This window comes from Leptodactylus fuscus, chromosome 2 (genome assembly GCF_031893055.1).
Source record: "Leptodactylus fuscus isolate aLepFus1 chromosome 2, aLepFus1.hap2, whole genome shotgun sequence".
NCBI lineage: Eukaryota > Metazoa > Chordata > Amphibia > Anura > Leptodactylidae > Leptodactylus > Leptodactylus fuscus.
Genome location: NC_134266.1, coordinates 184,323,587 through 184,339,792, shown reverse-complemented (window position 1 = coordinate 184,339,792; position 16,206 = coordinate 184,323,587). Strand labels below are relative to the sequence as shown.

The 16,206-nt window shown below is 42.0% G+C and overlaps 1 protein-coding gene across 1 annotated transcript in view; it reads right to left on the bottom strand.

Annotated features, from left to right (window-relative positions):
• NALF1 (NALCN channel auxiliary factor 1) overlaps positions 1–16,206 on the bottom strand; it is a 407,113-nt gene that overhangs the window by 90,776 nt on the left and 300,131 nt on the right. The gene's annotated exons all lie outside the window — the stretch shown is intronic.

The window sequence follows — 16,206 nt, the reverse complement described above, 5'->3', positions numbered from 1 at the left end:
CTGGGCTGTTTAGAGGCTCCCTCCACCATGAATTGGTCCAAACTGGGTTTTTTAGAGGCTCCCTCCACCATGAATTGGTCCAAACTGGGCTGTTTAGAGGCTCCCTCCACCATGAATTGGTCCAAACTGGGGTGGTTAGAGGCTCCCTCCACCATTAATTGGTCCAAACTGGGCTGGTTAGAGGCTCCCTCCACCATTAATTGGTCCAAACTGGGCTGGTTAGAGGCTCCCTCCACCATTAATTGGTCCAAACTGGGCTGGTTAGAGGCTCCCTCCACCATGAATTTGCCCAAACTGGGCTGTTTAGAGGCTCCCTCCACCATGAATTTGCCCAAACTGGGCTGGTTAGAGGCTCCCTCCACCATGAATTGGTCCAAACTGGGGTTTTTAGAGGCTCCCTCCACCATGAATTGGTCCAAACTTGGCTGTTTAGAGGCTCCCTCCACCATTAATTGGTCCAAACTGGGCTGGTTAGAGGCTCCCTCCACCATGAATTGGTCCAAACTGGGTTTTTTAGAGGCTCCCTCCACCATGAATTTGCCCAAACTGGGCTGTTTAGAGGCTCCCTCCACCATGAATTGGTCCAAACTGGGCTGGTTAGAGGCTCCCTCCACCATTAATTGGTCCAAACTGGGCTGGTTAGAGGCTCCCTCCACCATGAATTGGTCCAAACTGGGTTTTTTAGAGGCTCCCTCCACCATGAATTTGCCCAAACTGGGCTGTTTAGAGGCTCCCTCCACCATGAATTGGTCTAAACTGGGTTTTTTAGAGGCTCCCTCCACCATGAATTGGTCTAAACTGGGCTGGTTAGAGGCTCCCTCCACCATGAATTGGTCCAAACTGGGGTGGTTAGAGGCTCCCTCCACCATTAATTGGTCCAAACTGGGCTGGTTAGAGGCTCCCTCCACCATTAATTGGTCCAAACTGGGCTGGTTAGAGGCTCCCTCCACCATTAATTGGTCCAAACTGGGCTGGTTAGAGGCTCCCTCCACCATGAATTTGCCCAAACTGGGCTGTTTAGAGGCTCCCTCCACCATGAATTTGCCCAAACTGGGCTGGTTAGAGGCTCCCTCCACCATGAATTGGTCCAAACTGGGGTTTTTAGAGGCTCCCTCCACCATGAATTGGTCCAAACTTGGCTGTTTAGAGGCTCCCTCCACCATTAATTGGTCCAAACTGGGCTGGTTAGAGGCTCCCTCCACCATGAATTGGTCCAAACTGGGTTTTTTAGAGGCTCCCTCCACCATGAATTTGCCCAAACTGGGCTGTTTAGAGGCTCCCTCCACCATGAATTGGTCCAAACTGGGCTGGTTAGAGGCTCCCTCCACCATGAATTTCCCAAAACTTGGCTGTTTAGAGGCTCCCTCCACCATTAATTGGTCCAAACTGGGCTGGTTAGAGGCTCCCTCCACCATGAATTTGCCCAAACTGGCCTGTTTAGAGGCTCCCTCCACCATGAATTTGCCCAAACTGGGCTGGTTAGAGGCTCCCTCCACCATGAATTGGTCCAAACTGGGGTTTTTAGAGGCTCCCTCCACCATGAATTGGTCCAAACTTGGCTGTTTAGAGGCTCCCTCCACCATGAATTGGTCCAAACTGGGGTGGTTAGAGGCTCCCTCCACCATTAATTGGTCCAAACTGGGCTGGTTAGAGGCTCCCTCCACCATTAATTGGTCCAAACTGGGCTGGTTAGAGGCTCCCTCCACCATTAATTGGTCCAAACTGGGCTGGTTAGAGGCTCCCTCCACCATGAATTTGCCCAAACTGGCCTGTTTAGAGGCTCCCTCCACCATGAATTTGCCCAAACTGGGCTGGTTAGAGGCTCCCTCCACCATGAATTGGTCCAAACTGGGGTTTTTAGAGGCTCCCTCCACCATGAATTGGTCCAAACTTGGCTGTTTAGAGGCTCCCTCCACCATGAATTGGTCCAAACTGGGGTGGTTAGAGGCTCCCTCCACCATTAATTGGTCCAAACTGGGCTGGTTAGAAGCTCCCTCCACCATTAATTGGTCCAAACTGGGCTGGTTAGAGGCTCCCTCCACCATGAATTTGCCCAAACTGGGCTGGTTAGAGGCTCCCTCCACCATGAATTGGTCCAAACTGGGTTTTTTAGAGGCTCCCTCCACCATGAATTTGCCCAAACTGGGCTGGTTAGAGGCTCCCTCCACCATGAATTGGTCCAAACTGGGGTTTTTAGAGGCTCCCTCCACCATGAATTTGCCCAAACTCTGCTGGTTAGAGGCTCAATCCACCCTGATTTTCAAAACAAATGTTGGTGCCAACCTCAACTTACTACAAGGGCCAAATTCACTGCTGGTGACAAGCTCTCCTCACTGCAAGTGCCAAATACACATGTTTCAAGGTGTTTTCCTACTGTCAGAGATGTGGTATTGAGTGTGTAAAGTGTGTAGTTGTTAGGCTGTGATGTTGGGGTAATAGAGGGTCTTTGGTGTGTTAGATGCCCCCAGACATGCTTCCCCTGCTGTCCCAGTGTCATTCCAGAGGTGTTGGCATCATTTCCTGGGGTGTCATAGTGGACTTGGTGACCCTCCAGACACGGATTTGGGTTTCCCCCTTAACGAGTATCTGTTCCCCATAGACTATAATGGGGTTCGAAACCCGTTCGAACACACGAACATTGAGCGGCTGTTCGAATCGAATTTCGAACCTCGAACATTTTAGTGTTCGCTCATCTCTATTAAAAAACAAAAGCAAAAAAAAAAAAAATCTCTTTCAGGCTAAGACCAGGCTAAGACCTGATGTTGCAGAAACAAAGCATTTTTTTTGCTGTCCAAATGCAGCAGGAAAAAAAAACGCTGCATTTTACAGTATCTGCAAAGTAAATGATATTCTGGCTAATCCTATCCACACATTGCAGGAAAAAAAAAAACTGCTGCGAAAAAGCTGCATTTATAAAAAAAAAATACATGCCTTTTTGAAAAACGCAGTATGTAAATTTTACTTGTGGGGATGCTAAAGTTTTCCCTATAGATACAGTCCTATGAAAAAGTTTGGGCACCCCTATTAATCTTAATCATTTTTAGTTCTAAATATTTTGGTATTTGCAACAGCCATTTCAGTTTGATATATCTAATAACTGATGGACACAGTAATATTTCAGGATTGAAATGAGGTTTATTGTACTAACAGAAAATGTGCAATATGCATTAAACCAAAATTTGACCGGTGCAAAAGTATGGGCACCTCAACAGAAAAGTGACATTAATATTTAGTAGATCCTCCTTTTGCAAAGATAACAGCCTCTAGTCGCTTCCTGTAGCTTTTAATCAGTTCCTGGATCCTGGATAAAGGTATTTTGGACAAACAATTCAAGTTCAGTTAAGTTAGATGGTCGCCGAGCATGGACAGCCCGCTTCAAATCATCCCACAGATGTTCAATGATATTCAGGTCTGGGGACTGGGATGGCCATTCCAGAACATTGTAATTGTTCCTCTGCATGAATGCCTGAGGATTTGGAGCGGTGTTTTGGATCATTGTCTTGCTGAAATATCCATCCCCGGCGTAACTTCAACTTCGTCACTGATTCTTGAACATTATTCTCAAGAATCTGCTGATACTGAGTGGAATCCATGCGACTCTCAACTTTAACAAGATTCCCGATGCCGGCATTGGCCACACAGCCCCAAAGCATGATGGAACCTCCACCAAATTTTACAGTGGGTAGCATGTGTTTTTCTTGGAATGCTGTTTCTTTTTGGACGCCATGCATAACGCCTTTTTTTATAACCAAACAACTCAATTTTTGTTTCCAAAATGAAGCTGCCTTGTCCAAATGTGCTTTTTCATACCTCAGGCAACTCTATTTATGGCGTACGTGCAGAAACGGCTTCTTTCTCATCACTCTCCCTGACAGCTTCTCCTTGTGCAAAGTGCGCTGTATAGTTGACCGATGCACAGTGACACCATCTGCAGCAAGATGATGCTGCAGCTCTTTGGAGGTGGTCTGTGGATTGTCCTTGACTGTTCTCACCATTCTTCTTCTCTGCCTTTCTGATATTTTTCTTGGCCTGCCACTTCTGGGCTTAACAAGAACTGTCCCTGTGGTCTTCCATTTCCTTACTATGTTCCTCACAGTGGAAACTGACAGGTTAAATCTCTGAGACAACGTTTTGTATCCTTCCCCTGAACAACTATGTTGAACAATCTTTGTTTTCAGATCATTTGAGAGCGGGCTGTCCATGTTCGGCGACCATCAAACTTAACTGAACTTGAATTGTTTTGTAGAAAGAAATGGTCCAAAATACCTTCATCCAGGATCCAGGAACTGAATAAAAGCTACAGGAAGCGACTAGAGGCTGTTATCTTTGCAAAAGGAGGATGTACTAAATATTAATGTCACTTTTCTGTTGAGGTGCCCATATTTTTGCACCGGTCAAATTTTGGTTTAATGCATATTGCGCATTTTCTGTTAGTACAATAAACCTCATTTCAATCCTGAAATATTACTGTGTCCATCAGTTATTAGATATAGCAAACTGAAATGGCTGTTGCAAACACCAAAATATTTAGAACTAAAAATGATTAAGATTAATAGGGGTGCCCAAACTTCATAGGACTGTATAATAAGGTTAGAAAACCACAGAGAAAAACGCAACACAAATTGCAATAAAAACCGTGTTTCCGCTGCATTTCTTTCAGCAACGTTTTTTTAGCTACATTTCACAGCCTGGGACCTTCGCTTTTGGGAGAAGAAGCCGCACTATCATGAACATGCAGGTACTCAAAAAGGCAATACATTTTTGTGTTTTATTTTATTTCTATTATTTCAACAGTGTGGCAATGGCAACAACAGAATGTAAAGAAACAATTATGGAAGACTGTCATTGTTCATATATAAAATAGCAACTTGTCCTCAACTGTAACACTTCAGCTCTATGTTTTTAAAAAACCTCATTTTTTCTTCATCTAGTCAGCAGTAGAGATGAGCAAGTACTATACGAAACGGTAGTTTCGAATAGCATGCTCCCATAGGAATGAATGGATAAAGACAGCATGCTGCTGGGGCCGGCGTCCTGCCGCTTAACTCCCTGTGCGCCGGCCGCTCTCATTCATTCTTATGGGAGTGGGTCTATTCAAATAGTACTCGCTCATCTCTAGTCAGCAGCTCTCAGGGTCCTGGCAGATGAAAGGTAAATTGTGAATCCTAAGGGCTATCTCCTCAGATGATGTTCACTGCACTTTTGTCTTCACTTTCCTACTACTAATCCATAATTACAAGAAGCAAACATGGCATGCAGCAAGATCCATATTAATAAAGAATAATACAACACACAGTGCAGACCATCCGGAGCAAGGTTGTTTATTTTCAAATAGAAAAAGAGGTATCTTTATTTATATACTCACTTTTTAACCCTTCCCTCTGCAGCCACATTTTATGATTTTCAATTTTTGTTTTTCATTCCCGCCTTCCAAAAGCCATAACATTTTGTTCACAGAACCATATGAGGGCTTAATTTTACAGGAAAAACTGTACTTCACAAATGATACAAATAATAATCCATATGATGCATTAGGGAGCTGGAAAAAATTTAGAATGGGGTGGAATAATAGAAAAACTGCATTTGTGCTAATTTATGTTTGTGCTAATTTTGTTTTTACAACTTTCACTATGCAGCCAAAATTACATGTTACCTATATTCTGTGGGTCAGCAGAGTTTTGGAGATACCAAATTTATATAGCTATGTTTAACATCCTAAAAAAAAAATCCCAAAAAACTGACATTTTTTTTCTTGGAGTCGCCATATTCTAATACCTGTAACTTTTTATAATTTCATGCATTGGGCTGCAAAAGATATCTCGTTTTTGCCGGTGGTGAACATTTTTTTCCAGTTAATCTCAAATGAATCGCAAAAGTTTCAGCTGTGTAAGAAACAAAAACTTATGAGAAATTTGGTTGAATCCAATTTGTTCACAAAACAGTTCACCTATCTCTAGTGACTATGGGCTACTCAGATATATTAGCTTAATAGAGAATGTGAGAAGGGAAGAGACAAGAGAAGCAGTATACTATTTTAACTTCTCAGGCAGCATATTAATAGCTGTAATACAATTTGGGCAATTTTTGTCATATTCACAATAATGGCTTACTAAATATCCAAAATAAATGTGGAGAACAGAATTAACCTTGTTGTGAACCAAACTAATCATCAATTAAAGTAATCTGAAGTCATCTTAAGTTATTAGAATGATACATCTACTCATGTTAAGCTTAACTGATATTTAATGAAAATGATGTCATTTATCCTACGGTATATCACATAATGAAAAAACCCTTTACTAACCACTAGAGAGCTCATAAAGCACATGCTTTGTCTTTGATGTAATAGACTGCTTAGTCAAAGGCCATCTTTATAAAGGCCTTATACAACGCTCTTCAAAATCTTATTTTTACTTTATGCCTCACTGCACTGGAGATGAAATGTTTAATTGCTTGACTTTTAATAATTACAATATCATTCCATACAATAGTCCCCTAACAATTGAGAAGAACTCATGTATACATATATACGGTACATTTTCTTTTTATATTGTAGAGAAAAAAAACCTACTTTTCAATATCTCTGCAAAGTAACAAACAGAACCATAAAAAAAACAGTTGATTGATGATATTTGAACTTGTGAGGTCGGGTTCACAACTGCGCCAGTGTCTGCTTTGCAGGTTTCCATCTTCTGCCCGAGAAACCGGACAGAAGACGGAAACCGACAGTCAGTTTTCAAACCCATTTCAATGAGTTTGCAAAGCGTCCGTCCGTGAGCATCTTCTGCCTCTCCATGGCGAAACAGTTTTTTTTTAACCGGACAAAAAGTCGGACATGCAGGACTTTGTGTCCAGTTAAAAAAAAAAACTGTTTCACTCTGGAGACCAGAAGACACTCACGAGCACTCACAGGTGGACACTGACTGCTGGGTTTCCATCTCCTGTCCAGGTTCTCGGGCAGAAGACAGAAACCCACAAAGCGGAGAATGGGCGCAGGTGTGAACCCTCCCTAAAACGTACCTTGTAATATATCCCATTATATAAATGTATTTCCTTCTCCACTGATTCGGCTACCCCCTTCTCCATATCGTTACTTAGATCTTTACTGAAAAAGAACTCTCTCAAGTTTAGAAATTGCAGCTATATCTAAAAAAAAAAACCTCAGGAACCTGAGAAATGAAGGTAGAGAATGAGAGGATGGAAAAAAAGTGTGCCTCCTATCCACAACATAGGGTTAAACTGACTAATGGGAGTCCAACCACTGGGCCCCCAATGATCACAACATGGGGGGACCCATGAGCCAAATGCCTCCTGTATAAATGGAGTGGCTCTATTCCATTCTATGGGAATGGAAAAAATTGTACTCAGTTTGTCATTAGCAGCTCCGTAGAGAGGAATGGAGTGTTAGCCCACATGCATGACTTACTGCTCTATTCATATGGGCAGCACTTGTCCTTTAGGCCGGAGCCTCACAGGACAGAAATACCGCGATTTGCCCACAGCAGAAACACTGTGGGTGAAAACGTGGCATTTTACAGTACTTGCAAATTGGATGGGATTCATGTGAATCCCATGCCCACTTTGCGGAAAAAATCGCAGTGCAGACACGCTGCGATTTCCAAAACCGTTGCGCTTTTGAAAATCGCAGCATGTCAATTATATCTACGGAAATGCCAGAGGTTTCCTTGTAGATATAATTGTAACAGAAAGTCTGCGGAGGAAAACTCTGTGAAATTTCTGTTCAAAGCTCTGTGGGAAGAACCCCGATGCGGTCACGCCACGGTTGTTCCCACAGCATTTTAGCACTGCGTTTCCGACCCATGGGGCCTTAGCCTTAAAGGGATTCTACCATTAAACTACCTTTTTTTCTAATGAACACGTCGGAATAGCCTTAAGAAAGGCTATTCGTCTCCTACAGGAGCATAGAGAGGCCACCCCAAAATGGCCGCCGGCTCCTGTATTGAACTGCAAGAGCGGTTACCCAAAAATGGCCGCCGGCGCATGAAAGAGCTCTGGGAAGCAATGGCGATGCGCTCATCGGCCTTTCAGCGCTGGGGCCCCCCTCATTGCTGCGGAGAGCTCATTTGTATACCGGTTAAAACTGGTATTTCTACGGAACGGCGCGGCGGAGACCACGTCTAAAGGTAGGAGACGAATAGCCTTTCTTAAGGCTATTCCGACATGCTCATTAGAAAAAAAGGTAGTTTAATGGTAGAATCCCTTTAAAGAGTCATTCGCAGTTTCACCGTACAGTCCGTGTGTACTTAGACATGATCAGATAGGTAGAAACATGAATACCAGAAACTTGTAGTTAGTGATATTCTACTAGAATTAGTAGAGATGAGCGAGTACTGTTCGGATCAGCCGATCCGAACAGCACGCTCCATAGAAATGAATGGATGCACCTGGTACTTCCGCTTTGACGTCGGCCGGCTGCTTAACCCCTCGCGTGCCGGCTACGTCCATTCATTTCTATGCGAGCGTGCTGTTCGGATCGGCTGATCCGAACAGTACTCGCTCATCTCTAATAATTAGGTTTTCTCTGCAGACTTTCCACTTCAATTATACATTTAGGGAAAGCACTGGTATTTCTGTAGGTAACTGACATGCTGTGACGGTTTTGGGAATCGCTGTGCGTATTTTTCTGCAATGAGTGGATGGGATTCACTAGAATCCCATCCACTTCATAGTGACTGTAAAATGCCACAGTTTACATCACATTGGGCCCCCGACCTAGCTCACATCAATGAGTGTTACTGTAGGTGTGTCGCCTTTATACTTTGTTCAAAGTTCATACTTTGGTAAGTAGCAAATTAAAATGATGAACTTATTATATATTTTAGATCTATTTTACAGATGAGCTTTCATCCCCTCAGTGGGGTTACTCATTTCTGATAATTAAGTTTCACTCTTGGATCACAGGGGGGACTTTGAAAAATGAACATACACAAGAGCTTTACTTTCTCCAGCTAGGGTCACTTTTCATTACAATAATTAAATGTGGAAATGCATCGACAATATGTCTGTCCCCATCACATGAATGTAATTATTCTAACAGTCATTATATTTTCTCCATAAAAGATAACACATTCAATCCAAGAAATACTTCATTCTACTACAACAGTTTTCCTGTTTAACTACTTTAAAAAATGGTAATGTAATGAAAATCAAAAGCGGACAGTCAAAAACCACCAAAAATGGGATTATATACTTCTGAATAAATTTTACATATGCACTGATTTGTGATGTCCAAAAATTCATATGAATACGTTATTGTATCTTTTATCTATTGCCTGTGCTTTTTTAAGAAATGTACATAATTTTTTTAAATATTAATTACATTTTGTTACTATAAGCATCACAATCAACCATCTGCTTTACTCAATGGGAAGGAGAAAGCAGTTTGCAACTCTTCAATCTGCCACAAAAATCTAACTGTAGCTGATCAAGTACTTTAAGGCCGGGGCCCTACATTGCGTAACCTGCTTCCTTTATACCGATAGGGAAACTGCCAGCATTTCCATAGATACAGTCCTATGAAAAAGTTTGGGCACCCCTATTAATCTTAATCATTTTTAGTTCTAAATATTTTGGTGTTTGCAACAGCCATTTCAGTTTGATATCTCTAATAACTGATGGACACAGTAATATTTCAGGATTGAAATGAGGTTTATTGTACTAACAGAAAATGTGCAATATGCATTAAACCAAAATTTGACCGGTGCAAAAGTATGGGCACCTCAACAGAAAAGTGACATTAATATTTAGTAGATCCTCCTTTTGCACAGATAACAGCCTCTAGTCGCTTCCTGTAGCTTTTAATCAGTTCCTGAATCCTGGATGAAGGTATTTTGGACCATTCCTCTTTACAAAACAATTCAAGTTCAGTTAAGTTTGATGGTCGCCGAGCATGGGCAGCCCGCTTCAAATCATCCCCCAGATGTTCAATGATATTCAGGTCTGGGGACTGGGATGGCCATTCCAGAACATTGTAATTGTTCCTCTGCATGAATGCCTGAGGATTTGGAGCGGTGTTTTGGATCATTGTCTTTCTGAAATATCCATCCCTGGCGTAACTTCAACTTCGTCACTGATTCTTGAACATTATTCTCAAAAATCTGCTGATACTGAGTGGAATCCATGCGAGCCTCAACTTTAACAAGATTCCCGGTGCCGGCATTGGCCACACAGCCCCAAAGCATGATGGAACCTCCACCAAATTTTAAAGTGGGTAGCAAGTGTTTTTCTTGGAATGCTGTTTTCTTTGGACGCCATGCATAACGCCTTTTTGTATGACCAAACAACTCAATCTTTGTTTCATCAGTCCACAGGACCTTCTTCCAAAATGAAGCTGGCTTGTCCAAATGTGCTTTTGCATACCTCAGGTGACTCTGTTTGTGGCGTGCTTGCAGAAACGGCTTCTTTCTCATCACTCTCCCATACAGCTTCTAATTGTGCAAAGTGTGCTGTATAGTTGACCGATGCACAGTGACACCATCTGCAGCAAGATGATGCTGCAGCTCTTTGGAGGTGGTCTGTGGATTGTCCTTGACTGTTCTCACCATTCTTCTTCTCTGCCTTTCTGATATTTTTCTTGGCCTGCCACTTCTGGGCTTAACAAGAACTGTCCCTGTGGTCTTCCATTTCCTTACTATGTTCCTCACAGTGGAAACTGACAGGTTAAATCTCTGAGACAACTTTTTGTATCCTTCCCCTGAACAACTATGTTGAACAATCTTTGTTTTCAGATCATTTGAGAGCGGGCTGCCCATGCTCGGTGACCATCAAACTTGAATTGTTTTGTAAAGAGGAATGGTCCAAAATACCTTTATCCAGGATCCAGGAACTGATTAAAAGCTACAGGAAGCGACTAGAGGCTGTTATCTTTGCAAAAGGAGGATCTACTAAATATTAATGTCACTTTTCTATTGAGGTGCCCATACTTTTGCACCGGTCAAATTTTGGTTTAATGCATATTGCACATTTTCTGTTAGTACAATAAATCTCATTTCAATCCTGAAATATTACTGTGTCCATCACTTATTAGATATATCAAACTGAAATGGCTGTTGCAAACACCAAAATATTTAGAACTAAAAATGATTAAGATTAATAGGGGTGCCCAAACTTTTTCATAGGACTGTATAATTGACATGCTGCAATTTCCAAAACCACAACAGTTTTGGAAATGACAGCGTTTCTGCAGCATATATTTTTTTGCAATGTGTGGTTGAGGTTCGCTAGAATGCCATCCACTTTGCATTGATTGTAAAACGCTGTAGCCAAACCTCAACATTTACACCATGTGGGGTCCCAGCCTAAGAGTGTTTGCACTATTAGAACTTGCAGAAATTGGTTCTTCAAGGGCTAACAAATTATATTCTTAATTACTACCATGAGATATTAAAACTATTGTAAGAGTATTGCTGGGGCAGCAATTCCTCAGTAGCTGCTAGTGAAACCAGGGGGGAGGGCCACAATAGACCGTGAGCTCTAAGCTGAAACTCCCCTGCTGTCCCTTTATACTTGTCAGTCCTATCCTAAGCAATAGGCGACAAATGGTCGACAAAGCCCTTTCTATATATGTGACAAAACAGAACGCAGACAAGACGAACAACAACAAAGGGAGGTCAGCTAGCCAAGGGTGCGGTAACAGTCGAGCAACACAGTACAAAATCGTAATCCAAGAGAGTAGTCACAAGGGAAGCCAAGGGTCCGAGATTACTAATACAATAATAAAAGAAAGAGTAGCTTAGCAGGGACAAAGTCTAAGGGCAGAGTCAAAATAGCTAACACGCCTGTTTGGGCTGATGGCATGTATATAGGAAGCCAAAGACCAGCCCTAGGCTTGATTGGAAGACAGGCTGTCAGTCACACAGGCAAGGCTAGAATTAACCATTTGACGATCAGAGAGAAACAAGGTACAAGAGATGGGTGTGGTGGAAATTTAATTACAGAGGAGAGGTAATAAAGCAGTATTCACACAGTGCATTTAAAATATCTAATCAAAGAATCAAAATGAGCCGGCCTCCTGCGCTGCAGCGGAGGGTGACGCAGATACCCGAACAGGCAGAGATGTTACAACCGTAATATGAGCTACCATGAAATTTATCAATACAGTTGAGTAGTTACCAACATATGGCACACATAATTACACATTACATATGGTACACATAATTTACAAAACAAATAAAATACTAACAGTGACACAACTGGCACATTGGGATAGAGGGCCCTGCCTGGAAGGCTTACAGTCTAGAGAAGAGGAAAGAGGGATAGAGACAGTAGGTGAGGGTATGACATAGGGTTTATTAATCATGCCAATAACAAGGGGGTAAAATAGGGGATGAATTTCTGGTGGTATTTTTGTATATGTTTATAATCATTCAGTTCTGCTCTGGCCTAAAACCAGTTTGTAAAATTTGTAGAACATTTGACACACAATAAAGTTTAGAGAGGACCTTTCACCACCCCCATCAAGTTCAACTCTTTACATCAATTAATAAGCACTGCCCCACTGATTCTGGCACAGTTGGAAACTTTGGTCTTGCCCCCCCCCCCCCCTCCTGAGCAGTCAATGCTGTTAGTTTTAGTGTCTGATGTGCTATTTAGTCTCTGTGCTGTCAGGAGGGCGGTGTCAGGCAGGAGCAGACAAGGGGTGTGATTCTGAGCTCTGACACTAGCTGCCTCTGACTGGAGCTCTCAATCACACCCCCTGCCTGACAACGCCCTCCGAAATTACAGAGTCTAAATAGCTCATCAGGCACCAAAACTAACTGAAATTGTTGCTTGGAGACTAAAGAGGAATTCCCAACTGTGCCGGAGTCATTGGAGCGGCATCTACTAACGCAAGAACTTGTATTGATGGGGGGGGGGGGGGGGGAGAACTGTCATCTTAAAAAAATAAATGTATCCTGATGCAATAGTTTCTTTCTCTGGTGTGATTTCTATCATTATTTATATGAGAACTCATAAAACATTTTTAATCATAATGTCTAATATTTACATAATGTACCGAGGGAAACAAATAAAGAACTGAAACGAACGCATTGCTGGTTTTGCTATATTATTGAGAAAAGCTACTGTATCTATACCATGAAATAATACTTGTTTTTACTGTAACTAATAAATGAGAAAGAACATGGCTAGCCACTCGCGGCCTCACTTAGCTGGTCTTTGAGCCTCAGTTTATGTATTTGAACTCCGTCCTCAAATCATCTTTCATTCATCCTTCTGGTTGCTAGGTAACTGTTACAATGTTGTTGCTGAAATGGATTACATATTAGGCCGGAGCCATTGATGCATTTTCTTTCTTTATTTTATCTTATTTTATTTTATAAGCAATACATGAAAACTAAAGTGAAAAGTGTGTAATTAATGTATGGCTTTCCAGAAATGAAATTATATGTGGTGTTCTGCAGGCAGAGATGTATGCTTACTGTACAGAATAAAATCTCAGAAATGAATAGACATAGCGAATACTAGAAATTGTACTGCAAGTTTAAGTTCGGGACCCTGCTGAGAAGATCGTGGAACTTCCAATTCATTTTTTTTCTTATTATCTGTCCTGATGCACACACATATATTGTACCAATATTTTAACGTATGTAATACCTGGACTCCCAACAGTATTCTGTTTAGCTTCCACAGCCACAGGCCATGTATGGCACAATTGTAGACTTATAGTAAATTAGGTTCAGTAGAGTCATGAAAGGTGTGGATGTTACATCCGAATACAGAAACACTTGTACAGGGGTCAAAGTAGTCTCAGTTGGGCCTAGCCCAGATGCCAGGAGAACGCACAGGTCACCCTCACAACACTAATGTTTATTTTACTCTCCTTTCTGATTTCCTTTGATGGTTGTCAGTCTGTGCATTGAAAATTTATTACCCCTGCCCTCTGATGCCCTGGAGTAAGACTACAGGTGTCTTAGGTTGAGTTCACATGGAGTTTTTTGGACCGGATTTTGACACAGGAAGCCGCTTCAGAATCTGGTTCAAAAAACACCTCCCACAACTAGCTGTGACTGGATGCCGATGCAGTGCATCGGCATCTAGTCACGGCGTTCCACTTTAGATTAGGCCCAAATGAATGGGCCTAGTCGGGAGGGAGTCTCATGCTGCGGCAGATTCAGCCATGGAATCCGCGACAAGATAGGGCAGATCGCTTCTTTTTTCCGTGATCGGGAAAAAAACACTAGTGGAAAAAAGAAGTGAATGTTTCCTATTGAAGTCAATGGGAGGTGTTTTTTGGAGCCGGAATCTGAGGGGGGTTCTGCATCAAAATCCAGTCCAAAAAACTCTGTGAACTCAGCCTTAGGATTCACAGCCTTCCATTGTCTGAAAGAAAAAAAATAACCTTTTATTGGCAAAAAGCAGTAAGTTATCAGTATATAGTCAAGGAGTCAAGGAGGCACTCTGTTAAAGGGGTATTCCCACCTCACATACTCAGCAGTCTTCACTCTTGTAAAATCTTCTTTCTTCCTGGATTCTTGCATCATTTGGTGGGCGGGGTTCACAGGCAACCTGCCGTTTAGCTCTGCCCCCAAATTCACGTGTAGCTCCGCCCACCCACATTGAACTATGAAGTACAGGCAGCAGCAACTCCATTCTGTGTTACATACAGAGACTGCCTGTCTCTGCCATAATGAACACAACTGAATTAGCTAGCCTGATAACTGGGAGAACAGAAGAAATGAAAGCAGCTCCTCTCCTCTATCTGAGTGCAGGACCTAGGTCACATGGTGTAGACACAGGAATAGCTAGATACACAGGCTCGCTCCCTGCACTTAGCCCCTCCTCCCTCCCCCCTGAGAGCAGCAGATACATCATTTGACTCAGGAGCAGCTAGGTCAGGGCTGTGGCCACAAAGAACTGAATAAAGTAAGATAGTGGACAAACAAAGCAGTTCTGCTGAAGCAATGTATTTAGGAAAAGTCTTACATTCACATTAACAAGCAGTATAGATAGGATCCTTGTGATGGGACAACCCCTTTAAGGAGGTTATGGCACAAAAGGGGGTACACTTCTCTGCTACATTTCTGTAGCAAGAAATGTAACTTTCCACAAGTCTTTTAGGGTCAGCAGAACACCTGTCAATGATCTTTGTGTTACACATTTCTAAGCATCACCTAAAAAAGGTGTAAATTGACCAGTAATAGAAAAGACTTTGGACACAGGAGAAAATATAACCTGCAGTGATACTATGATTTATCATTTCTGTCATTGCCCCGATATTAGCAAATCACTACATACTTATCATTAGAATACATTTTTTGAGAGTTTAGATCCAGAGAGTTGCAAGTTTATTGGAAGTGTCTATAATCAAAAGGCTTTTTATATTTGGACACTTTACACATGTTGTAATTTTATTAGACCAGTTCATGCTTAAAGGGATTCTACCATTAAAACACTTTTTTTTTTCTCATTAACACGTCGGTATAGCCTTAAGAAAGGCTATTCTTCTCCTACCTTTAGAAGTTGTCTCCGCCCCGCCATTCGGTTAAAATCCCGTTTTTTGCTAATATGCAAATGAGTTCTCCGGCATTTGCAGTCGGCTCTGCGTGAGGCCCGATGGCAGAGCTGAGTGCACAGGTGTCAAAGTGTGTCCCCAGCCGGAAGAAGACAAGTGAAGAGGCGGTTGCTGAAGAAGATGAAGGCATCACTGGAGAGAGTTCTCATGCAGCATTGGGGACGCCCCCAGTGCTGTTTGAGTGCTGAGGCCTGCCCCCAGTGCTGCGAGATAACTCATTTGCATATTGACAAAAAACAGGATTTTAACCAAACGGCGAGGTGGAGATGACTTCTAAAGGTAGGAGCAGAATAGCCTTTCTTAAGGCTATTCCAACGTCTTAACGAGAAAAAAAAGTGTTTTAATGGTAGAATCCCTTTAAAAGTTTTACATTTTATAGAAATAAATTCTAACCATTATGTTATTTACACTTTCTGATACACTTTGTATTTTAATTCACCACTTTCTGCAAGATCTCTGCTTACTTTCAGAGGTTAGAAATCCATCCTGAGCTAAGATTTATGATAGCTATGTGTTTGCTATAAATGCATCCAGTACAAATTATTCATCGGATCTAATAGTTTGCTACAATGTATGAAGTGAACATAAAAACATATTCTGGTGTGCAATTTGTTTATCTCTCAATGGATTGTCTAGACTGAATATATTTTTAAAAACCCATTGCTCCGATTCAC